Raw genomic sequence first — 25,449 nt, forward strand, 5'->3', positions numbered from 1 at the left:
CTCCTATTCGGAGAAGGCAATGGCACCCCACTCCAGTACTCTTGCCTGGAAAATCCCATGGACGGAGGAGCCTGGTAGGCTGCAGTCCATGGGGTCACACAGAGTTCGACAGGACAGAGCGACTTCCCTTTCACTTTTCACTTGCATGCATTGAGGAAGGAAATGGCAACCCCCTCCAGTGTTCTTGCCTGGAGAATCCCAGGCACCGGGGAGCCTGGTGGGCTGCCGTCTATGGGGTCGCACAGAGTCAGACAGGACTGAAGCGACTTAGCAGCAGCAGCAGCAGTGCTCCTATTGCCATTTTCTTAATTTTTTGGGGTCGATTTTGTCAATCTTTTTTCTTCTCTTATATTTCTTGACTATATAAGTCCCTTTACCATTTGTTGTAAAGCTGGTTTTGTGGTAAAGAATTCTCTTACCTTTGGCTCATCTGAAAATCTTTGATTTCTCCATCAATTTTGAAGGAGATCCTTGCCAAGTACAGTAATCTTGGCTGTAGATTTTTCTCTTTCAGTGCTTTAAATATGCCATGCCATTCTCTTCTGGCCTGCAGAGTTTCTGTTGAAAGATCAGCGTGAAACATATGGGGTTTCCATTGGATGTTACTTGTTACTTTTAACTTGCTACTTTTAATATTCTTTCTTTGTGTTTCATCTTCCTTAGTTTGCTTAGTATATGTCTAGGGCTGTTTCTCCTTGGGTTTATCACAAATGGGACTCTTGGCACCTCTTGGACTTGATTGACTATTTCCTTTTCCATGTTGGGGGTTTTTCAAGTATAATCTCCTCTAAACTTTTCTCATACCCTTTATTTTTCTCTCTTCTTCTGGGACCCCTATAATTTGAATCTTGGTGCATTTAATATTGTCCAAGAGGTCTCTGAGACTATCCTCAGTTCTTTCCATTCTTTTGACTTTATTCTGCCCTTCCGCAGTTGTTTCCACCATTTTGTCTTTCAACACACTGATCCATTTTCTGGTTCAGATACCTTGCTCTTGATTCTTTCTAGAGTATTTTTAATTTCAGTAATTGTTGTTTGTCTCTCTATTTATTTTTCAATTTATTTTTTGCTTATTCTTCAATTCAACTACGGGTTTGCTCATTGATTCTTGCATTGTCTCCATGTCATTTTCAAAGTTTTTGATCATCTTTACTATCATTATTCTGAATAGTTTTTCAGGCAGCTTGCCTATTTCCTCTTCATTTGTTTAAATTTCTGTGTGTCTAGTTTGTTCCTTTGTTTGTGCAGCATTTCTTTGTCATTTCTTCCTTTTTAAAAAGATCTTATTGTGTTTGAGGTCTCCTTTTGCCAGCCTTCAAATTTGCATTCTTTCTTCCTTTTAGTTTCTGCACTCCTAAATTTGGTCCAATGGTTTGTGTAAGCTTTGCATTGGGTGAGATTGGTGCTGAGTTTTTTTTTTTTTTTTTTTTTCTTTTCCTTCTGATGCACAGGGTTGATTGAGAAGGATAATCCTGTCTGCTGATGACTGGGTTTCTATTTTTGTCCTATTTGCTGTTTGGATGAGGTGTCCTACACTGGGTTGGGTTGTCCTGATTGGTGGTTGGGTGATTCTAAGTCTTGTATTCAAGTGGTTTAGTTTGCATGAGTGAGTTCTCAGTAATTGATACTCCCTAAGGTTAGGAGTTCTCCGGTTGTATAGGGTCTTGGAGTCAGTGCTCCCACTCCAAATGCTCAGGGCTGGATCATTGTCCAGGAACACCGTTACAACAGGTGGTTTGTTATGGTATTAAGTTAGATTAAAATAAATATCCAAAAAAAAAAAAAAAGAGAGAAACCAAAGGTGAACCCCTGACAAATGGCAGCTACACTGTCACACAAATAACAATTAAAATAAAGGAATATACACATATATTCCAATATATGGAAATATACACATATACAACCATCAGCAAAATCCAAACAGTTCAACAAAAATAAACTACAATAGACTGACCTAGCAAACAACGGAAACCAAAAATGATATCTACCAGTTAAGCACAAAACTAACGAGTGCGAGTGCACAAGCTGGAAAAGAAATCTAAAGCAAAGTCCCAAGTGGGGATGAAAGCACTGAAAATAAAACTAACAAAATGTTGAGAGGAAAGGAAGGAAAGAAAAGAAAGAAAGAATAGACATGCGAGGTTCAACAGAGGTAGGTGAACAAGGTTTGTTTAAAGTTTAACTGCAAGGGGACAAGAACAGAGGAAAGGCAAACAATGGAATAAATATAATAGGTTTAAAAAATTAAAATTTAAAACAATTAAAATAGAAAATAATAAAAAAATCAAAAATAACTGGGAAAGCCAGGAATCCTCCAAAGAACTGTAAAAATCCAATGTAGAAGCAGAGGTTTATCACAAGAGTAAAAAGTATGACTGAATATACACATGTACATATACACCCACAAGCAAAATCAAAACATTCCAGCAAAATAAAGTACAATAGATTGATTGACCTGGTGAACAAAGGAAAAAAATATATATATATCTATATATATCTATATATATCTATATCTATATCTATATCTATATATCTATATATCTATATATCTATATATCTATATATATCTATATATATATCTATATCTATCTATCTATCTATCTATCTATCTATCTATCTATATATATATATATATATATACATATATATATATACATATATATACCAGAATAGAACCACCTGAAGCACAAACTGGGAAACAAAACTAGAGCAAGGTGCCAATTGGAGAATAAAAGAATGAAAATAAAACTAACAAATATATTGAGAGAAAAGGAAAGAAAGGAAAAAATACGTATGCAGAGTTAAATAGAGGTACAGATGACTGTTGAGAGTCCCTTGGACTGCAAGTAAATCCAACCAGTCCATTCTAAGGGAGATCAGTCCTGGGTGTTCATTGGAAGGACTGATGTTGAAGCTGAAATTCCTATACTTTGGCCACCTGATGTGAAGAGCTGACTCATTGGAAAAGGCCCTGATGCTGGGAAAGATTGAGAGCAGGAGGAGAAGCGAACAACAGAGGATGAGATGGTTGGATGGCATCATCAGCTCGATGGACATGGGTTTGGTTGGACTCCAGGGGTTGGTGATGGACAGGGAGGCCTGGCGTGCTGTGGTTCATGGGGTCACAAGGAGTCAGGCACAACTGAGTCACTGAACTGAATTGAACTGAACTGAAAAGATTTATATACATTAAAGATTAACTGCAAGTGGAAAAGAACAGTAGGGAAAGTAAACAAATAATAAATGTAGAGAAAATAATAATAGGTTTAAAAAATGAAAGAGAGAGAGAGAGAGAGAAAAGGAAACGCCACAGAATTTCAAAAGCTGTATATAGAGACAGAGATTTATAACAGCAATACAAATGTGACCGAAGAATAATAAGGCTCAAAAGCTTCATTAGATTTCATAGTGCCAATGAAATTGGCAACTACAACGTGGGAGAGGGGAAGGAATCGAAACCAACCACACAAACAAAAATCCTAGAGAATCTACAGAGCAAGTCAAAACATGAGAATAATACAGGTTTTTCTTTAGTCGTTGCTCTCAGAGTCCTTTCGCCCGCTAAAATTGCAGTCCACCTCACCTCCCTAGGATGCCCTCCAAAACTGTGCTGAACTCTGAACCTGATTTGGGGGGAGCTCATTCTAATCCGGTCCTACTCCTATATGTTTTTTGTCTCCAATGTTCACAACTATCAGAACCAGGACGTTTCCTTTTGTGGCAGTTATCAGTGTCTTTTTATATATTATTCAGTTCAGTTCAGTCGCTCAGTCGTGTCCGACTCTTCGCGACCCCATGAATCGCAGCACGCCAGGCCTCCAGTCCATCACCAACTCCCGGAGTTCACTCAGACTCACGTCCATCGAGTCAGTGATGCCATCCAGCCATCTCATCCTCTGTCGTCCCCTTCTCCTGCCCCGAATCCCTCCCAGCATCAGGGTCTTTTCCAATGAGTCAACTCTTTGCATGAGGGGGCCAAAGTACTGGAGTTCAGCTTTAGCATCATTCCTTCCAAAGAAATCTCAGGGCTGGTCTCCTTCAGAATGGACTGGTTGGATCTCCCTGGAGTCCATGGGACTCTCAAGAGTCTCCTCCAACACCACAGTTCAAAAGCATGAATTCTTCAGTGCTCAGCCTTCCTCACAGTCCAACTCTCACATCTATACATGACCACAGGAAAAACCATAGCTTTGACTAGATGGTACTTTGTTGGCAAAGTAATGTCTCTGCTTTTGAATATGCTATCTAGGTTGGTCATAATTTTCCTTCCAAGAAGTAAGTGTCTTTTAATTTCATACCTGCAGTCATCATCTGCAGTGATTTTGGAGCCCTGCCCCACCAACACCGCCCCCCCCAAAACAAAACAAAACAAAAGAAAACAGAACAAAACTGACACTCTTTCCACTGTTTCCCCATCTATTTCCCATGAAGTATATGGGACCAGATGCCATGATCTTCATTTTCACTCTCCACTTTCATTTCATCAAGAGACTTTTCAGTTCCTCTTCACTTTCTGCCATAAGGGTGGTGTCATCTGCATATATGAGGTTATTGACATTTCTCCCGGCAATCTTCTTTCCAACTTGTGTTTCTTCCAGTCCAGGGTTTCTCATGATGTACTCTGCATAGAAGTTAAATCAGCAGGGTGAGAACATACAGCCTTGACGTACTCCTTTTCCTATTTGGAACCAGTCTGTTGTTCCACGTCCAGTTTTAACTGTGGCTTCCTGACCTGCATAGAGGTTTCTCAAGAGGCAGGTCAGGTGGTCTGGTATTCCCATCTCTTTCAGAATTTTCCACAGTTTACTGTGATCCACACAGGCAAAGGCTGTGGCATAGGCAATAAAGCAGAAATAGAGGTTTTTCTGGAACTCTCTTGCTTTTCCATGATCCAGCAGATGTTGGCAATTTGGTCTCTGGTTCCTCTGCCTTTTCTAAAACCAGCTTGAACATCAGGAGGTTCACAGTTCATGTATTGCTGAAGCCTGGCTTGGAGAATTTTGAGCATTACCTTACTAGTGTGTGAGATGTGTGCAATTCTGTGGTAGTTTGAGCATTCTTTGGCATTGCCTTTCTTTGGGATTGGAATGAAAACTCAGCTTTTCCAGTCCTGTGGCCACTGTTGAGTTTTCCAAATTTGCTGGCATATTGAGTGCAGCACTTTCACAGCATCATCCTTTGAGATTTGAAATAGCTCAACTGGAATTCCATCACCTCCACTAGCTTTGTTCATAATGCTGCTTTCTAAGCCCCACTTGACTTTATATTCCACAAGGTGTGGCTCTAGTTCAGTGATCACACCATCGTGATTATCTGGGTCGTGAATATCTTTTTTGTACAGTTCTTCTGTGTATTCTTGCCATCTCTTCTTAATATTTTCTGCTTCTGTTAGGTCCATACCATTTCCGTCCTTTATCGAGCCCATCTTTGCATGAAATCTCCCCTTGGTATCTCCAATTTTCTTGAAGTGATCTTTAGTCTTTCCCATTCTGTTGTTTTCCTCCTTTTCTTTGCATCGCTCCCTGAGGAAGGCTTTCTTATCTCTTCTTGCTCTTCCTTGGAACTCTGCATTCAGATGCTTATATCTTTCCTTTTCTCCTTTGCTTTTCTCTTCTCTTCTTTTCACAGCTATGTGGATTTAATCTGCAGCTTGTACAGGTGGTAGGAAGGTTTTGGGTCTTCTTCCTTAACAACACTGCTCCTGGGTTCCAATTGTGGTTTTATTCCCACTTTTCAATGTGAATCATCCACTGGGGTTTGCTCTTGAGACTGTCCTGGAGGACTTGGGTTTGCCCCTATGAGGGGGCCAGATATGGGGAATCAACTGCTTCAGTCATAGTGGCTCTGGCTGCATCAGGGACTCAGAGGAGTTGGTGGCTAGGGCAGCAGGACATATAGTGCTCTAGAAGGGTATGTCAACCAGTACTGGCCCATACGTACCAGTATTTTTGCATGTACAAGCCCCTTCCCTGAGAAAGAAGCCTGGCAAGCCACAGTTACAATGTCACATGCAGTTGGACACTAAGGGCGGCAGTGAGGAGATACCCCTCCTCCAAGGTAAGGAGCAGTGGCTGCGCTTTGATGGAGCGGCCGCGAAGGGATACCCCACGCCCAAGGTAAGAGAAACCCAAGTAAGATGGTATGTGTTGCAAGAGGGCATCAGAAGGCAGACACACTGAAACCATACTCACAAAAAACTAGTCAATCTAATCACACTAGGACCACAGCATTGTCTAACTCAATGAAACTAAGCCATGCCCTGGGGGCAACCCAAGAGGGGCGGGTCATGGGGGAGAGATCTGACAGAAGGTGGTCCACTGGAGAAGGGAATGGCAAACCGCTTCAGTATTCTTGCCTTGAGAACTCCATGAAAAGTATCAAAAGGCAAAATGATAGGATACTGAAAGGGGAACTCCCCAGGTCAGTAAGGACCCAATATGCTACTGGATATCAGTGGAGAAATAACTCCAGAAAGAATGAAGGGATGGAGCCAAAGCAAAAACAATACCCAGTTGCAGACGTGACTGGTGACAGAAGCAAGGTCTGAAGCTGTAAAGAGCAATATTGCATAGGAACCTGGAATGTCAGGTCCATGAATCAAGGCAAATTGGAAGTGGTCAAACAAGAGATGGCAAGAGTGAATGTAGACATTCTAGGAATCAGCGAACTAAAATGGACTGGAATGGGTGAATTTAATTCAGATGAGCATTATATCTACTACTGCAGGCAGGAATCCCTCAGAAGAAATGGAGTAGCCATCATGGTCAACAAAAGATTCCGAAATGCAGTACTTGGATGCAATCTCAAAAACGACAGAATGATCTCTGTTTGTTTCCAAGGCAAACCATTCAATATCACAGTAATCCAAGTCTAGACCTCAACCAGTAATGCTGAAGAAGCTGAAGATGAACGGTTCTATGAAGACCTACAAGTCCTTTTCGGACTATACCCAAAAAAGATGTCCTTTTCATTGTAGGGGACTGGAATGCAAAAATAGGAAGTCAAGAAACACCTGCAGTAACAGGCAAATTTGGCCTTGGAATACGGAATGAAGCAGGGCAAAGACTAATAGAGTTTTGCCAAGAAAATGCACTGGTCATAGCAAAGACCCTTTTCCAACAACACAAGAGAAGACTTTACACATGGACATCACCATATGGTCAACACTGAAATCAGATTGATTATATTCTTTGCATCCAAAGATGAAGAAGCTCTATACAGTCAACAAGAACAAGACCCGGAGCTGACTGTGACTCAGATCATGAACTCCTTATTACCAAATTCAGACTGAAATTGAAGAAAGTAGGACAAACCACTAGACCATTCAGGTATGACCTAAATCAAATCCCTTATGATTATACAGTGAACGTGAGAAACAGATTTATGAGCCTAGACCTGTTAGATAGAGTGCCTGATGAACTATGGAATGAGGCTCATGACATTGTACAGGAGACAGGGATCAAGACAATCCCCATGGACAAGAAATGCAAAAAAAGCAAAATGGCTGTCTGGGCACCCCTTACAAATAGCTGTGAAAAGAAGAGAAGCGAAAAGCAAAGGAAAGATATACGCATCTGAATGCAGAGTTCCAAAGAATAGCAGGAAGAGATAAGAAAGCCTTCCTCAGTGATCAATGCAAAGAAATAGAGGAAAACAACAGAATGGGAAAGACTAGAGATCTCTTCAAGAAAATTAGAGATACCAAGGGAACATTTCATGCAAAGATGGGCTCAATAAAGGACAGAAATGGCATGGACCTAACAGAAGCAGAAGATACTAAGAAGAGATGACAAGAATACACAGAAGAACTATACAATCAAGATCTTCATGATCCAGATAATCCCGATGATGTGATCACTGACCTAGAGCCAGACATCCTGGAATGTGAAATCAAGTGGGCCTTAGAAAGCAGCACTACGAACAAAGCTAGAGGAAGTGATGGAATTCCAGTTGAGCTATGTCAGATCCTGAAAGATGATGCTGTGAAAGTATTGCAGTCAATATGCCAGCAAATTTGGAAAACTCAGCTGTGTCCACAGGACTGGAATGGTCAGTTTTCATTCGAATCCCGAAGAAAGACAATGCCAAAGAATACTCAAAGTACTGCACAGTTACACTCACCTCACATGCTAGTAAAGTAATGCTCAAAATTCTCCAGGCCAAGTTTCAGCAATACGTGAACTGTGAACTTCCTGATATTCCAGCTGGTTTTAGAAAAGGCAGAGGAACCAGTGATCAAATTGCCAACATCTGCTGGATCATGGAAAAAGCAAGAGAGTTCCCGAAAAAACCTCTATTCCTGCTTTATTGACTATGCCAAAGCCTTTGCCTGTGTGGATCACAATAAACTGTGGAAAATTCTGAGAGAGATGGGAATACCAGACCACTTGACCTGCCTCTTGAGAAACCTCTATGCAGGTGAGTAAACAACAGTTAGAACTGGACGTGGAACAACAGACGGGTTCCAATTAGGAAAAGGAGTACGTCAAGGCTATATATTATCACCCTGTTTATGTAACTTCTTTGCAGAGTACATCATGAGAAACCCTGGACTGGAAGAAACACAAGCTGGAATCAAGATTGCCGGGAGAAATATCAGTAACCTCAGATATGCAGATGACACCGCCCTATGGCAGAAAGTGAAGAGGAACTAAAAAGCCTCCTGATGAAGGTGAAAGTGGAGAGTGAAAAAATTGGCTTCAAGCTCAGCATTCAGAAAACGAAGATCATGACATCCGGTCCCATCACCTCATGGGAAATAGATGGGGAAACAGTGGAAACACTGTCAGACTTTATTTTGGGGGGCTCCAAAATCACTGCAGATGGTGACTGCAGCCATGAAATTAAAAGACACTTACTCCTTGGAAGGAAATTTATGACCAACGTAGATAGCATATTCAAAAGCAAAGACATTACTTTGCCAACAAAGGTCCGTCTAGTCAAGGCTATGGTTTTTCCTGTGGTCAGGTATGGATGTGAGAGTTGGACTGTGAAGAAGGCTGAGCGCCTAAGGATTGATGCTTTTGAACTGTGGTGTTGGAGAAGACTCTTGAGAGTCCCTTGGACTGCAAGGAGATCCAACCAGTCCATTCTGAAGCAATTGAGCCCTGGGATTTCTTTGGGGGAATGATGCTGAAGCTGTAACTCCAGTACTTTGGCCACCTCTTGAGAAGAGTTGACTCATTGGGAAAGACTCTGATGTTAGGAGGAATTGGGGGTAGAAGAAGAAGGGGACAGCAGTGCATGGGATGGCTGGATGCCATCACTGACTCTATGGACGTGGATCTGGGTGAACTCCGGGAGGTGGTGATGGACAGGGAGTCCTGGCGTGCTGCGATTCATGGGGTCGCGAAGAGTGGGACAGGAATGAGTGACTGAACTGAACTGAACTGATCTGAGCTGAACTGAACTGAACTGAACTGAACTGAAGTGACCAGGTATCCATAGACACAAGACTTTTTTGGCCTGTAGCAGCTCCGCCCCAGCGAGCATTGAGCATGAACTTGGCATAGCTTCTTGATCTCTGGGGACCATGGTAGCGATAACTGTGCAGGGACAATGACCTCCTCTGCCGCAGAAGTTTTGACCCTATCAGAGTCTTTTCACCAGCCTCTTGTAGCTGGTGATAAGGAGGCCTCTTTTGCCACTCTTCCTCCATAGCTCCACCCTTTCAGGCACTTAGAGGGCTCCCTTACCTGGGGTACTTCTCTGTTTGGAGCATCAGGTACATAGATGGGGCCCCTGGGTGGGGTCCTAGTCTGCAGATCAGTAAGTCAGGCACTTGATTGGCCAGCCTCTCTATTGTTCAGCTGCCTATGCTGGTGTATGGGGAGAAAGAGACTATGGTGATGGCTCCACCTACTATGATTGACCCAGTAGGATCCCCTTGCTTCCATGGGGCCTGGTGTTCCTCCACAAGCATTTCCCATCCCGATCTCCTTCCTCACATCCCATCAGTCCATCTCTCTGCAGTCAGTAGTAGCCCTTGCCCTGGGATTGCTCCACAATCCGAAAAATCCAGATCCCAACTGCTGTCCCTTCTATGGGACCTGTGTCCCTGTCTGGGGTGTGTATGACTGTGGCAAGGACTGTCTGATTCTCATTCCATTTAGGCTCCCACAGATCAACTGTTTCACTCTCAGCCTAAAATAGTTCTCCTCTGATCCAGACAGTTGATCCCAGGTGGGGGGTCGCACACCAACTTATAGTTCTCCCACCCACCGAGGGCAGGTCCAGGCCTATTACCATTCCTGTTCCCCCCACCCCTAGTTCCTTCACCCTACCGAGTTTTGTGGTTCTATTTATTATTTTCCTCTGGTCAGGTACTCCTGTCAGCTCTCAGCTGGTGTTCTGCACACACTTCTGTGTTTGAAGGTGTATCCTTGATGTATCCGTGGAGTGAAATGTACTCCACTTCCAGCTACTGTTCAGCCATTTTGTTCATCTCAACTTTTGGACTACTAAAAATAAGACTGTTATGAACATTCATGTGCATGTCTGTGGGTATTTTTTTTTTTTTTTTCATACTTGCTTGTATAAACCTAAGAAAGGGATTGCTGGGACATATGGTAACCCAATGTTTAACTTTTGAAGGAACTTCCAAACTGTTTTCCACCATGGTGTACTATTTTGTATTCCCATAAACAGTGCATGAAAGTTCAAATATTTCCACTTCCTCATCAGACTTGTTCTTCTCTGTCTCTCATGAGAGCCATACTTTCGGTGTGCCCTGCATGCTTACTTGCCATCTGTATATCATTATCTAGTGAATTTCCTGTTCACATCTTTTGTCCATTTTTGCATTGGTGTGTTTCATATATTCTGTCTGATTCTTAAGTTTTTCTTACTTCAATGTGACTGTTATTATTTTTTATTTTAATTTTAAATTGGACTACTATATAGGAAAGCAATTAATTAAATTTTATATATCATCTGTATATCTTGTGACATTGCTTAAATTAATTCTTAGTTTTAGGTATTCTGTTCCTGTAGATTTCATTGGATATTCTACATAGATGTCACCAACAGATAAAAACAGCTTTATTCTTCTTTTCCAAACTGGATAATTTTCAATCATTTCCTAATATGACTTCACGGACAGAAATTCAATATAATGAGAGTGGACATCTTTCTGTTGATTGTGATTTTAGAAGTAAAACACTCAGTGTTCTACCATAAAGTGTGATATTAGTGATAGTTTAGTACTTTCATAAGGTTGAGGAAGTCTTCTCTTTCTGCTGCTGCTAAGTCGCTTCAGTCGTGTTCGACTCTGTGCGACCCCATAGACGGCAGCCCACCAGGCTTCCCTTCCCTGGTTTTCTCCAGGCAAGAACACTGGAGTGGGTTGCCATTTCCTTCTCCAATGCATGAAAGTGAAAAGTGAAAGTGAAGTCGCTCAGTCGTGTCCGACTCTTAGCGACCTCATGGACTGCAGCCTACCAGGCTCCTCCATCCATGGGATTTTCTAGGCAAAAGTACTGGAGTGGGGTGCCATTGCCTTCTCCAATTCTATTTCTATTTCTTCTTCTATTTCTAGTTCGCTAAAATATTTTATACAGAATGTGCTCAGTCACAGAGTTGTGTCCAGCTTTTTGCAACCCCATGAAGTGTAGGCCAAACAGGCTCCTCTGTCCTTGGGGATTCTCCAGGCCAGAATACTGGAATGGATTGTCATGCTCTCCTCCAGGGGATCTTCCCAGCCCAAGGATGGACCCAGATCTCTGAGATGCCAGGCACTTTCTTTAATAGCTGAGCTGCCAGCGAAGCCTAAGAATACTGATGTGGGTAGCCAATCCCTACTTCAGGGAATCTTCCCAACCCAGGGATATTAGATTTTATCAAATTAGTTTTCAGCATTTATCTAAATGACCCTACTGTGTCATCATTTTCAGTTCTTTAGTAAGTTGTTTATCCTGATGAATTTTCAAATTATTAATGAATGCTACACTCTTAAGGGGACAAAAACCAATGGATTATGCTATGTCATACATTGTATGTATTGGTGTAGGCTGCCACAGATCAGCTGATTCATTCTCAGCCTTAACTGTTTCTCCTCTGATCCAGACAATTACTCCAATGAGGGAAGTGGAAACCTACTTCAGTTCTCCCACCCACCAAGGGCAGGTCCAGACCTATTAACACTCCTGTTTTTCCCCCTAGTTCCTTCATCCTACCAAGTTTTGTGGTTCTATACATTCTTTTCCACTGGTCAGGTACTCCTGTCAGCTCTCAGCTGGTGTTCTGCAAGCACTTCTGTGTCTGAAGATGTATTCCTGATGTGTCCAAGGAGAGAGGTGTATTGCTCCTGCAACTACCACTCTGCCATCTTGTTCATCTCAACTTTTTGACTATTAGAAATAAGACTGCTATGAACATTCATGTGCACGTCTTTGGGGAAACATTTTTTTTTTTTTTTTACACATAGTGAGGTGACCATGATTCCAAGACTTGAAGCAAGACAGCTCCATGTGGAGAAAGGGCAAGTGTATTCAGTGCAGTCTCACAGCCTGAAGACAGCAGTGTCTGAATGGAAGCTAGAACAAAGGAGATGAGATGGAAAAAGGTTCTGGGAGGTGGCCCAGAATTAAATGGTCTTGAAAGTGCTTTAAGACCACCTCTCAAAGAGTCAGACATGACTGAGAGACTGAACTGAACTGTAGGAGGAAAGTGGGATGATTCTCATTTCCACAGACACTTCAATACAGCCTAATTATCATGGAGGTACTTTAGGCAAGATATTACAATCTAGATGATGGTGAAATGTGGGAGAGAACAGAATCAAAGCCTCGGTACTGTGGCTGTGGGTCAAGGTTTGGAGGAGACACATGCTCCCTGCCTTGTGACACAACAGAGTTGACTTAGAGAGATGAGGATGACAGGTGAGTTTGGAGGGCTCCTAAGGGCCATTAAAAGTGATGCATTCCCCCCCCCCCCATCAAATCATCTGAGTTGCCCCCCATTCTGCCCTAGAGGTATCAGGATTGCGCTTTGTGATGTCAATTCTCAGCCAGGGCCACCATTGGCTGGGGAAGTGAGTTGCTGATCTCTTAAAGCATAATGCTGTGGACCCTAGGGAGGGGTATATAGAGGTGTGCTCAGGGGCTCTGGAGCAGACCACTGGGTGTCTTCAAAATGACTAAAGAGACTCAGAAGCCACAAGGCTCTAGAGCACTTATGGAATAGCCAACTTCAGGTAAGCAGGAGGAAAAGATGAAGACTTCCTGTCAACTGGGGTCCACAAAAGTGTCAAGGTGAGTTGAACCCATCCAAGCTCCTCTTGCCCATTGACACCGCCCCATGAGACCCCCCTGCCCTCTACTGGCCTGGCACATAGCTCTCCTCTGGTCACACTTTTCCTGAAACTATCGTTCCTATCCATCTTCACCCTCTTCCCCAAACAAGTGGTATTCTGTGCTCCCTCTCTTGTCCTCTCCAGGTGTCCAGGGTAACCAGGAGTGTGAATAAGTCATCTGGTCCTGAGCTTCGTTTTTGTTCAATGGAAGATTTTTGATTACAGTTTTGCTTTCCATGCTTGTGATGGGTATGTTGGGATTACCTATTTCTTCCTGGTTCAGTTTTGGATTATTATACTTTTCTAGGAATTTGTTCATTTCTTCCAAGTTGTCCATTTTATTGTCCTATAGCTGCTGATAGTAGTCTTTTATGATCCTTTGTACTTCTGTGTTGTCCGCTGTGATTTATCCATTTTCCTTTCTAATTTTGTTGATTTGATTATCCCCCCTTTCTTTCTTGATGAGTTTTGCTAATGGTTTGCCTATTTTATTTATCTTCTCAAAGAACCAGCGTTTATTTTTGCTGAGTTTTGCTATAGGTTCCTTTGCTTTTTTTCATGTATTTCTGCCCTAATTGTTTATTTTTTTAAATTTTATTTTATTTTTAAACTTTACAAATTGTATTAGTTTTGCCAAATATCAAAATGAATCCGCCACAGGTATACATGTGTCCCCCATCCTGAACCCTCCTCCATCCTCCCTCCCCATACCACCCCTCTGGGTTGTCCCAGTGCACCAGACCCAAGCATCCAGTATCATGCACCAAACCTGGACTAGCGACTCGTTTCATGCATGATATTATACATGTTTCAATGCCATTCTCCCAAATCTTCCCACCCTCTCTCTCTGAAACAGAGTCCATAAGACTGTTCTATACATCTGTGTCTCTTTTGCTGTCTCATACACAGGGTTATTGTTAGCATCTTTCTAAATTCCATATATATACTTTAGTATACCGTATTGGTGTTTTTCTTTCTGGCTTACTTCACTCTGTATAATAGGCTCCAGTTTCATCCACCTCATTAAAACTGATTCAAATTAATTCTTTTTAATGGCTGAGTAATACTCAATTGCATATATGTACCACAGCTTTCTTATCCATTCATCTGTTGATGGACATCTAGGTTGCTTCCATGTCCTGTCTATTATGAACAGTGCTGCAATGAACATTGGGGTACATGTGTCTCAATTCTGTTTTCCTCAGTGTGTATGGTAAGCAGTGGGATTGCTGGATCATAAGACAGTTCTATTTCCAGTTGTTTAAGGAATCTCCACACTGTTCTCCATAGTGGCTGTACTAGTTTGCATTCCCACCAACAGTATAAGAGGGTTCCCTTTTCTCCGCACCCTCTCCAGCATTTATTGCTTGTAAACTTTTGGATCATAGCCATTGTGAGTCGTGTGAAATGGTACCTCATAGTGGTTTTGATTTGCATTTTTCTGATAATGAGTGATGTTGAGCATCTTTTCATGTGTTTGTTAGCCATCTGTATGTCTTCTTTGGAGAAATGTCTATTTAGTTCTTTGGCCCATTTTTTTGATTGGATCATTTATTTTTCTGGAGTTGAGCTAAGAGTTGCTTGTATATTTTTGAGATTAGTTATTTGTCAGTTGCTTCATTTGCTATTATTTTCTCCCATTCTGAAGGCTGACTTTTCACCTTGCTAATAGTTTCCTTTGATGTGCAGAAGCTTTTAAGTTTAATTAGGTCCCATTTGTTTATTTTTGCTTTTATTTCCAATATCCTGGGAGGTGGGTCATAGAGGATCCTGCTGTGATGTATGGAAGAGAGTGTTTTGCCTATGTTCTCCTCTAGGAGTTTTATAGTTTCTGGTGTTACATTTAAATCTTTAATCCATTTTGAGTTCATTTTTGTGTATGTTGTTAGAAAGTGTTCTAGTTTCATTCTTTTACAAGTGGTTGACCAGATTTCCCAGCACCACTTGTTAAACAGATTTTCTTTAATCCGTTGTATATTCTTGCCTCCTTTGTCAAAGATAAGGTGTCCATATGTGTGTGGAATTCTCTCTGGGCTTTCTATTTTGTTCCATTGATCTATATTTCTGTCTTTGTGCCAGTACCATACTGTCTTGATAACTGTGGCTTTGTAGTAGAGCCTGAAGTCAGGTAGGTTTATCCCTCCAGTTCCATTCTTCTTTCACAAGATAGCTTTGGCTATTCGAGGCTTTTTGTATTTCCATACAAATTGTGAAATTATTTGTTCTAGCTCTTTCAAGAATACCGTTGGTAGCTTGATAGGGGTTGCATTGAATCTATAAATTGCTTTGGGTAGTTGCAGAGGAAGGGAAACTTCCAAACTCATTCTATCACCACTATCACCCTAATACCAAAACCTGACAAAGATCCCCAAAATAAAGAAAACTACAGGCCAATATCACTGATGAACTTAGATGCAAAAATCCTTAACAAAAGTCTAGCAATTAGAATCCAACAGCACATTAAAAAGATTATAAAAAAATAAGTAAATAAATAAATAAAAAGATTATACACCACAACCAAGTGGGCTTTATCCCAGGGATGCAAGGATTCTTCAATATCCACAAATCAATCAATGTAATACACCACATTAACAAATTGAAAAATAAAAACCATATGATTATCTCAAAAGATGCAGAGAAAGCCTTTGACAAAATTCAACATCCATTTATGATAAAAACTCTCCAGAAAGCAGGAATAGTAGGAACATACCTCAACATATTAAAAGCTATATATGACAAACGCACAGCAAACATTATCCTCAATTGTGAAAAGTGAAAGCATTTCCTCTAAAGTCAGGAACAAGACAAGGGTGCCCACTTTCACCGTTACTATTCAACATAGTTTTGGAAGTTTGGCCACAGCAATCAGAGCATAAAAAGAAATAAAAGGAATCCAAATTGGAAAAAAAGTAAAACTCTCACTATTTGCAGATGACATGATCCTCTACATAGGAAACCCTAAAGACTCCACCAGAAAATTACTAGAACTAATCAATGATTATAGTAAAGTTGCAGGATATAAAATCAACACACTGAAATCCCTTGCATTCCTATACACTAATAATGACAAAACAGAAAAAGAAATTAAGGAAACAATTCCATTCACCATTGCAACAGAAAGAATAAAATACTTAGGAATATATCTATCTAGAGAATCTAAAGACCTATACATAGAAAACTATAAAACACTAGTGAAAGAAATCAAAGAGGACACTAATAGATGGAGAAATATACCATGTTCATGGATTGGAAGAATCAATATAGTGAAAATGAGTATACTACCTAATTGTTATTATTACTTTTTCCTTCTTCTAACCCTGGGATTTTTCACTTCTTCTTTTTCTAGTTGATTTGGGTGTAAAGTTAGGTCATTTATTTGAGGTTTCTCTTGTTTCTTGAGGTAAGCTTGTATTTCTATGAACCTTCCCCTTCAGATCAGATCAGTCACTCAGTCATGTCCAACTCTTTGCGACCCTATGGATCACAGCACGCCAGGCCTTCCTGTCCATCACCAAAACCTGGAGTCACTGAGACTCATGCCCATGGAGTCAGTGATGCAATCCAGCCATCTGATCCTATGTCTTCCCCTTCTCTTCTTGCCCCCAATCCCTCCCAGCATCAGAGACTTTTCCAATGAGTCAAGTATTCGCATGAGGTGGCCAAAGTACTTGAGCTTCAGCTTTAGCATCATTCCTTCCAAAGGAATCCCAGGGCTGATCTCTTTCAGAATGGACTGGTTGGTTTTCCTTGCAGTCCAAGGGACTCTCAAGAGTCTTCTCCAACACCACTGTTCAGAAGTATCAATTCTTCGGCACTCAGGCTTCTTCACAGTTCAACTCTCACATCCATACCTGACCACAGGAAAAACCATAGCCTTGACTAGACGAACCTTTTTTGGTAAAGGAATGTCTCTGCTTTTGAATCTGCTCTCGAGGTTGGTCATAACTTTCCTTTCAAGGAGTAAGTGTCTTTTAATTTGATGGCTGCAGTCACCTTCTGCAGTGATTTTGGAGCCCCCTAAAAATAAAGTCTGACATTGTTTTCACTATTTACCCATCTATTTCCCATGAAGTAGTGGGACTGGAGGTCATGATCTTCGTTTTCTGAATGTTGAGCTTTAAGCCAACTTTTTCACTCTTCACTTTCACTTTCATCAAGAGGCTTTTGAGTTCCTCTTCACTTTCTGCCATAAGGGTTGTATAATCTGCATATCTGAAGTTATTGATATTTCTCCCAGCAATCTTGATTCCAGCTTGTATTTCTTCCAGTCCAGCGTTTCTCATGATGTACTCTGCATAGAAGTTAAATAAACACGGTGACAATATACAGCCTTGATGTACTCCTTTTCCTATTTGGAACCAGTCTGTTGTTCCATGTCCAGATCTAACTGTTGCTTTCTAACCTGCATACAAATTTCTCAAGAGGCAGATCAGGTGGTCGGGTATTCCCATCTCTCTCAGAATTTTCCACTGTTTATTGTGATCCACACAGACAAAGGCTTTGGCATAGTCAATAAAGCAGAAATAGAGGTTTTTCTGAAATTCTCTTGCTTTTTCCATGATCCAGCTGATGTTGGCAGTTTGGTCTCTGTTTCCTCTGCCTTTTCTAAAACCAGCTTGAACATCAGGAGGTTCATGGTTTCCATATTGCTGAAGCGTGGCTTGTAGAATTTTGAGCATTACTGTACTAGCGTGAGATGAGTGCAATTTTGCGGTAGTTTGAGCATTCTTTGGCATTGTCTTTCTTTGAGATTGGAATGAAAACTCAGCTTTTCCAGTCCTGTGGCCACTGCTGAGTTTTCCAAATTTGCTGGCTTATTGAGTGCACCACTTTCACAGCATCATCTTTCAGAATTTGGAATAGCTTAACTGGAATTCCATCACCTCCACTCTCTTTGTTCGTAGTGATGCTTTCTAAGGCCCACTTGACTTCGCATTCCAGGAAGTCTGGCTCTAGGTCAGTGATCACACCATCGTGATTATCTGGGTCGTGAAGATCTTTTTTGTACAGTTCTTATGTGTATTCTTGTCATTTCTTCTTAATATCTTCTGCTTCTGGTATGTCCATACCATTTCTGTCCTTTATTGAACCCATCTTTGCATGAAATGTTCCTTTGGTATCTCTGATTTTCTTGAAGAAATCCCTAGTCTTTCCCATTCTGTTATTTTCCTCTATTTCTTTGCATTGATCGCTGAAGAAGGCTTTCTTTTCTCTTCTTGCTTTTCTTTGGAACTCTGCATTCAGATGTTTACATCTTTCCTTTTCTCCTTTGTTTTTCGCTTCTCTTCTTTTCACAGCTATTTGTATGGGTTGTATTTTCATTTTCATTTGTTTCTATGCATATTTCCATTTCTTTTCTGATTTCTTCTGTTATATGTTGGTCATTCAGAAGCATGTTGCTTACCCTCCATATGTTTCTATTTGTCATGGTTTCTTTCCCCCTGTAGTTGACATCTAATCTTACTGCTTTGTGATCAGAAGAGATGCTTGAAATGATTTTGATTTTTGTTTTCAGTTTACCAAGGCTAGATTTATGGCCCAGTATATGATCTATCCTGGAGAATGTTCCATGTGCACTTGAGAAAAAGGTGAAATTCATTGCTTTGGCGTGAAATGTTCTTTTGAAATCAATTAGGTCTAACTGATCCATTGTATCACTTAAAGTTTGTGTTTCCTTGCTAATTTTCTGTTTGGTTGATCTATCCATAGGTGTGTGTAGGGTCTTAAGATCTCCCACTATTATTGTGTTATTTTTCATTTCCCGTTTCTTACTTGTTAGCATTTGCCTTACGTATTAAGTGCTCCTATCTTGGGTGCATATATATTTATAATTTTTATATCTTCTTCTTGGATTGATCCTTTGACCATTATATAGTGGCCTTTTTTGTCTCTTTTCACACCCTTTATTTCAAAGTCTATTTTATCTGATATGAGTATTGCTACTTCTAATTTCTGTTGCTCACATTTTGCATGAAATACCTTTTCCCAGCCCTTCACTTTCACTCTGTATGTGCTCCTTGGCTTCAGGTGGGTCTCTTTTGCACAGCATACATAGAAGTCTGGTTTTGTAACCTATTTATAATACTTTCTTTGTCACATATCTATCCATTTGTCCATCCCTCTATCCAATCAACAATCAATCTTTTTCCTTGGTGCATTTCAGTATGTGTCTCCTTAAGTATCTCAGCAAGCCTGCCGTTAAGTAGTCAGCCGTGTTTGTGTATAGCAATTTTCTTTGGATATTAACTTTACACACAATGAAATATAGCAATCTTTTCTTTCCTCAGTCATGCTATTTTTTAACTGTAGTATAGTTCATTTGTAATTTTGTGTTAATTTCTGCTTTACAGTAAAATGATTCAGTTATAGATATACATGTATATATGTATATGTTGTGTGTGGATATATATATATATATATATATATATATACACATACACACATTCTTTTATTTAATCTCTCTTCTTTTTTGGCTACACTGTGCTACAAGTGGAATTAGTTCCCTGACCAGGGTTTGACCTTGCCTCCCCTGCAGTGGAAATCTGCAGTCTTAACCTCTGGACTGCCAGGGAAGTCCCTGATGCTGAGAAAGATTGAAAGCAGGAGGAGAAGCAGAAAACAGAGGATGAGATCATTGGTTAACATCACCCACTTGGTGGATCTGGGTTTAAGCAGGCTCAGGTAGTAGATAATTGAACAGGGAAGCGTGGCATGCCACAGTTCATGGAGTCGCAAAGAGTTGGACATGACTGGGCAACTGAGGTGAAGTGACAGATACATATAAAATCCTTATACAGACTCAAAATGGACATACTATACCAAGAGTGCTTTATAAACACCTTTTAATAATATATTTTAGAAAATAACCATAGATGAATAGCTCTATGTATGGTTAAAATGATACAGGAATATGTACAGTTACAACAATAAGGCCATTTGAGTCAACATGCATGGCCTGAGAGTTGATCATACTAAATGAAGTGAGGCACACAGGGAAACATATATACCAAATAATATCATAATATCCAAATGTGGAATCTAAGATATGACACAAATGAACATATGTGTGAATCAGAAAGACACTCATAGACAGAGAGAATAGACCTACAGCTTCAAGGCAAAGAGAATTGGGGGAGAAATTGGATACTGAATGTAGTCCTTTGTGCTCTACAGTAGGAACTTGTCAATCCAATCCATATAGTTTGTTTTATATCTCTTAACCCCAGTCTCTTACTCCATTTCTCCCCCAATTCTCTCTGCCTTGAAGCTGTAGGTCTATTCTCTCTGTCTATGAGTGTCTTTCTGATTCACACATACGTTCATTTGTGTCATATCTTAGATTCCACATTTGGATATTATGATATTATTTGGTACATATGTTTCCCTGTGTGCCTCACTTCATTTAGTATGATCAACTCTCAGGCCATGCATGTTGACTCAAATGGCCTTATTGTTGTAACTGTACATATTCCTGTATCATTTTAACCATACATAGAGCTATTCATCTATGGTTATTTTCTAAAATATATTATTAAAAGGTGTTTATAAAGCACTCTTGGTATAGTATGTCCATTTTGAGTCTGTATAAGGATTTTATATGTATCTATCACTTCACCTCAGTTGCCCAGTCATGTCCAACTCTTTGCGACTCCATGAACTGTGGCATGCCACGCTTCCCTGTTCAATTATCTACTACCTGAGCCTGCTTAAACCCAGATCCACCGAGTGGGTGATGTTAACCAATGATCTCATCCTCTGTTTTCTGCTTCTCCTCCTGCTTTCAATCTTTCTCAGCATCAGGGGCCTTTCCAATGAGTCAGTTCTTCACATAAGGTAGCCAAAGAATTGACGTTTTAGCATCAGTCCTTCCAGTGAATATCCAAGAGTAATACCCTTAAGGATTGACTGGATTGATTTCCTTGCAATCCAAGAGACTCTCCAGAGTATATGTGGGTATGAACAAATATTTATTGTGCTTATGTTACGTCTTTTGGAGACATAGAATAATACTTATGAATGTAATTCATAAAATGTTGATGTATTCTCTCATATGTATATGTGGGTATGAATAAAAGTTTACTATGCTCTTGATGAAGGTGACAGAGGTGAGGGAAAAAGTTGTCTTAAAACTCAACATTCAGAAAACGAAGATCATGGCATTTGGTCCCATCACTTCATGGGAAATAGATGGGGAGACAGTTGAAACAGCGTCAGACTTTATTTTTTAGGGCTCCAAAATCACTGCAGATGATGACTGCAGCCATGAAATTAAAAGACGCTTACTCCTTGGAAGGAAAGTTATGACTAACCTGGATAGCATATTCAAAAACAGAGACATTCCTTTACCACCAAAGGTCCATCTAGTCAAGGCTATGGTTTTTCCAGTGGTCAAGTGGATGTGAGAGTTGGACTGTGAAGAAAGCTGAGCGCCGAAGAATTGATGCTTTTGAACTGTGGTGTTGGAGAAGACTCTTGAGAGTGCCTTGGACTGCAAGGAGATCCAACCAGTCCATTCTGAAGGAGATGAGCCCTGGGATTTCTTTGGAAGAAATGATGCTAAAACTGAAACTCCAGTACTTTGGCCACCTCACGCAAAGAGTTGACTCATTGGAAAAGACTCTGATGCTGGGAGGGATTGGGGGCAGGATAAAAAGGGAACGAAAGAGGATGAGATGGCTGGATGGCATCACTGACTCAATGGACGTGGGTCTGAGCGAACTCCAGGAGTTGGTGATGCACAGGGAGGCCTGGCGTGCTGCAATTCATGGGTTCAAAAAAGTCGGACACCACTGATCGACTGAACTGAACTGAACGGATGCATATGATGCCCTCTCAAGCAGAAATAGAAAAATGATAACAAATGAAAATATAAAATCCGAATGTATTCACTCATATGTATAAATGTGTATGAAGAAATATTTACTGTGGTTATACTGCCATCTCATGGAGAAATAGAAGAATGCTTATGAATGAAATTTTAAAAATCCAGATCCATTCTTCATATATTGAAAAAGATACTGTATAAGTTTATTAAAAAATTAATACATGCTCTTAATAGAAAATGTAAATTTGCTCGAAAAAAAAAGAAGAAAAAATCACTCATGATCTCATTTAACACTGGCTCAGAATTCTGAGTTCCTGAGCTGGAGAGATAAAATATCAGGGTGTATTAGTTCTTTCACTATAAAATACTTTCTGTTATTTGAATTTTAACATATAACTTGGTTCTGATATGTGGTTCTTGTTTTGTTTACTTATACTGAAGATTTTCCTTTTACAAATACTGAGTAATTTGACCACATCTTTAGAGACTGCTTGCTTTATACGTTTTTTATTCTTTTTTTCCGTTTTTGCTATAAATAAAAAATGTTGCATGTCGCGCCTCCAGGAAATAATGCTGTAATGAACATTAGTGTGCATCAATCTTTTGGTTTTAAGGTTTTTTCCAGAAAAAATGCCCAGGAGTAGGTCATAAGGTGACTATATTTTTTAGTTTTTAAAGGAGCTGCCATAGTCTTCATCATAGTGGTCGTACCAATTTACATGCCCACTAACAGTGCAAGATTGTTCCCTTTTTTCCCGCATTCTCCCCAGGAATTATTGCTTGTAGAATTTTTGTTGCTATCTATTCGGACTGGCGTGAAGGAATACCACATTGTAGTTTTGATTTGTATTTCTCTAATGAATAGTGATGATGAACTATGGATGGAGTTTCATGACACTGTACAGGAGACAGGAACCAAGACCATCCCCAAGAAAAAGAAATGCACAAAAGCAAAATGGCTGTCTGAAGAGGACTTACAAATAGTTGTGAAAATAAGAGAAGCCAAAAGCTAGGAGAAAAGGAAAGATATATCCATTTGAATGCAGATTTCCAAAGAATAGCAAGTAGAGATAAGAAAGCCTTGCTCAGTGATCAGTGCAAAGAAATAGAAGGAAATAAAGAATGAAAAAGACTAGAGATCTCTTCAAGAAAATTAGAGATACCAAGGGAACACTTCATGCAAAGATGGGCTCAATAAATGACAGAAATGATATGGACCTAACAGAAGCAGAAGACATTAAGAGGAGAACTGTACCAAAAATATCTTCAAGACCCATTTAATCACACTGGTCTGATCACTCACCTAGAGGCAGACATCCTGGAATGTGAAGTCCAGTGGTCCTTCGGAAGCAACACTATGAACAAAGCTAGTGGAGGTGATGGAATTCCAGTTGAGCTATTTCAAATTATCAAAGATGCTGCTGTGAAAGTTCTGCACTCAATATGCCAGTAAATCTGGAAAACTCATAAGTGGCCACAGGACAAGAAAACATTAGCTTTCCTTCCAATCCCAAAGAAAGGCAATGTCAAAGAATGCTCAAACTACAGAACAATTACACTCATCTCACACACTAGTAAAGTAATGCTCAAAATTATCCAAGCCAGGCTTCAGCAATACATGAAGCATGAACTTCCAGATGTTCAAGGAGGTTTTAGCAAAGGCAGAGGAACAAGAGAACAAATTGCCAACATCTGTCAGATCATGAAAAGCAAGAGAATTCCAGAAAAACACCTATTTATTCTTTATTGACTATGCCAAAGCCTTTGAGTGTGTGAATAACAATAAACTGTAGGAAATTCTCAAAGAGATGGAAATACCAGACCACCTGATCTGCCTCTTGACAAATCTGTATGAAGGTCAGGAAGCAAGAGTTAAAACTGGACATGGAACAGCAAACTGGTTCCAAAGCGGGAAAGGAGTACATCAAGGCTGTATATTCTTGCCATGCTTATTTAACTCATATGCAGAGTACATCATGAGAAACCCTGCACTGGAGGAAGCACAAGCCGGAATCAAGTTTGCTGGGAGAAATATCAATAAACTCAGATACACAGGCGACACCACCATTTCTGCAGGCAGAAAGTGAAGAAGAACTAAAGAGCTTCTTGACAAAAGTGAAAGAGGAGAGAGAAAAAGTTGGCTTAAAGCTCAACATTCAGAAAATGAAGATCATGGCCTCATCACCTTATGGCAAATAGATGGGGAAATGGCAGAAACAGTGGCTGACTTTATTTTGGGGGGCTTGAAAATCACTGCAGGTGATGACTGCAACCATGAAATTAAAAGACATTACTCCTTGAAAGGAAAGTTATGATCAAACTAGGCAACTTATTAAAAAGCAGAGACATTACTTTGCCAATGAAGGTCCATCTAGTCAAGGCTATGTTTTTTCTAGTAGTCCTGTATGGATGTGAGAGTTGGACTGTAAAGAAAGCTGAGCACTAAAGAAGTGATGATTTTGAACTGTGGTGTTGGAGAAGACTCTTGAGAGTCCTGTGGGCTCCAAGGAGATCCAATCAGTCCATCGTAAAGGAGATCAGTCCTGGTGTTCATTGGAAGGACTGATGTTTAAGCTGAAACTCCAATATTTTGGCCACCTGATGTGAAGAGCTGACTCATTTGAAAAGACCCTGATGATGGGAAAGATGGAGGGCAGACAGAGAAGGGGACGACAGTGGATGAGATGGTTGGATGTCTTCACTGCCTCAGTGGACATAAGTTGGAGGACTCCGGGAGTTGGTGATGGACAGCGAGGCCTGGCGTGCTGAAGTCCGTGGGGTCGCAAAGAGTCGGACCCGACTGAGTGACTAACCTGAACTTAGCCTCTTTACAAGGGTTTTTTCATCATCTGTATAACTTCTTTTGGGAAATGTTTATTTAGATCTGCCTGTTTTTTTACTGAGGTGGTGTGTGTGTGTGTGTGTGTGTGTGTGTGTGTGTGTGTTTGATACTGGGCTACATAGCCGTTTGTATGTTTTGGAAAATAATGCCTTGATAAATAATGGGAACTATCTGTGTAGCACAAGAAACTGTCCTCCATGCTCTGTGATGACTTAAATTTAGAAGAAAATTAAATGAAAGATGTTATGTTTATACACTTGTACACCTAGTGTGATTTGCGACAGAAGAATGTAACACAACATTGTTAAGCAACTACATGTGTACATACGTACATACTCTAGGCTCCATTTAAAGGAAGTTCTAAAAGAAGCAGAAGTAATCTACAATAACAGAACTGAGAACAGGGGTTGCATGGGGAAGGACAGTGTGGGGAAGTGTACCAAAGAAATTATCTAGGAAGATGTGGAAAAAATTTTTTTTTTCAGTGAGCAT

Source organism: Bos taurus, chromosome Y, assembly GCF_002263795.3.
Source record: "Bos taurus isolate L1 Dominette 01449 registration number 42190680 breed Hereford chromosome Y, ARS-UCD2.0, whole genome shotgun sequence".
In the NCBI taxonomy this organism is placed as follows: Eukaryota; Metazoa; Chordata; class Mammalia; order Artiodactyla; family Bovidae; genus Bos; species Bos taurus.